This window comes from Anoplolepis gracilipes, unplaced genomic scaffold, assembly GCF_047496725.1.
Source record: "Anoplolepis gracilipes unplaced genomic scaffold, ASM4749672v1 Contig22, whole genome shotgun sequence".
Classification (NCBI taxonomy): Eukaryota; Metazoa; Arthropoda; class Insecta; order Hymenoptera; family Formicidae; genus Anoplolepis; species Anoplolepis gracilipes.
In genome coordinates this window covers 108401-110526 of record NW_027328675.1, presented here as the reverse complement: position 1 = coordinate 110526, position 2126 = coordinate 108401, and positions in this window count along the sequence as shown.

Here is a 2126-nt window from a genome sequence, read left to right as displayed (position 1 = left end):
CTGGAGGGGATGACCGGGCGGTCGTGGTGGCATCCAGGTAGGGCTCCTGCATAACAGAAAAAAAAAATTTATTAATATTTTTATAATTTGAAAAAGAATACTTACACATCAAGGATTACTTACAATTACTGATCAGAATCAGTATCAGAATCTGGATCATTGTCGATAACATGTTGTAGATACAACATGTTATCGATATGTTGACGGATTTCCCGATGGATTTCTTGTAACTGCTCAAGACATGCTTGCCGATTTCCGCCTGGTAAACAGCAATTCTCGCAAGGCTTTCCCCTTAGTCTGTTGTTTTCATTCGTCCATATATAACTTTGTAGTTTAAAGATCACTGTTGAGGAATTTTTTATGTCAAGTTCGCGATTTCGTTGAAACTCCACCACCGCATTCAATAGTTTTTCGGTCACCATTTTTCACAGCACTTAATCCTAGCAAATGTCTACAAAAGTTTATTGCTGCGCACAAAAACGGCACACACTACATTAGCTATTACTTGGCACAGTGAGTGTCCACAATTATTACACGAGTTCCAACCGTGATAAATATATTGTCCTGTTTCATGTTTATACACAATTTTACCTTGTGTATATAAATCTTGAACTTCGATGAAACATCCCGAACAAAATTTTTCACTATTTTCCTCGTCGTTGTCATACTTTTTTACTTCGTAATAAAATATGATGTTACACATTTCCTGCCGTTCAGTTATAATTCGTAAATCTTCACGCACTAACGGCACTACTTGTTCATTCAAATAGTCTTCCGGATCACTCTCATAATCAGAGTCATTTACTATTTCCACTTCTTCATCGCTGTCGTCGATAATAACCACATCTTCATTGTCTTCATTGTCTTCGATGACAATCACATCTTCTATATCCATTTTAGCACTAAATCGAAAGACACTCGACGACTGTTGAATACGTTTTAACGCGGAGACAGATTCTCAAATTCGAGCAGCCGAATGTTGGCGCTGGTGCGTTGCATTCTTTCCTTAAAAATTATGGAAGATGTTTCGCTCCAGTTTTATGGGAGATTTTCCGCGAGGGTGCAAAGCTGCCGAACGCCGGCGCTTAAAATCTCTTTTTCCATAATATTCTAATGGTCATAAAATGATCATAAAAATTAGAAAAAAAGAAAAAAACAGTTTTATGGTTTCTAAAATGTCTCCCGGCTATAAATCAACCACAAAGATAAACACCTTGCAGTTGCAGTTCTTTCCCTAAAAATTTCGGAAGATGTTTTGCTCCAGTTTTATGGGAGATTTTCCGCGAGGGTACAAAGCTGCCGAACGTCGGCGCTTAAAATCCTAATGATATATAATGACCATAAAATGATCATAAAACTAGAAAAAAAAACAATTTTATGACTTCTAAAATGCCCCCGGCTATAAAATCAACCGCAAAGATAAACATCTACTTTCGAACGTGTGTAGGACCCTTCCCCCCCCCCACCCCCCTTTCCCTAACATCAGACCCCTCGCGCCTCCCAGATACCCCCGCCCCCGCACCCCCCTCAGCGCCCCATGGCTTAGAATCCCCACTATAACACTACTTGTATATTTTGACTAAACTTACATTGGATGGTTACAGTGGTGACGCGTGAATATGAATCGGAGAGCTATCGGCGCGGAGAACTGACGCAGGGTACGGACGTAGTATAATGAAGTAACGATATAACAGGCGCTCGCGTGAGGTAGAATGACGTTGAAATGGAACTGTATGGAATAGGATCGCGTACTGAGATGGAAACGAATGTGGATATGGAAAGCGAGAAAGTATTGACTTGGAAATGGAATCGCGTAAATAGAATTTCTAGGATGAGGAGCACTTCTAGAGAGAGAAGTGCATCGCTCAGAGTCTCGAATTGATGTGTCGATTTTTGGGACTGTTTTGAGGTCCCTCGGTTTGTGCGGGTCAGGGTTGAAAAGTGGGGTAGACGCGTAGGAAGTTATCTAAGGGTTCGGAGTAGCGGGAGAGTCTTATGATGGTGGGAGAGCAGCTATTTTATGATTAACGTTTTGTACTGTCGGCTAGAGTTGGTAACGGTTATAATGGGTAACTTGTCTTAGTGAATAACTTATCGGCTAAAATGTAGTCGGTAACTTGTCGTTT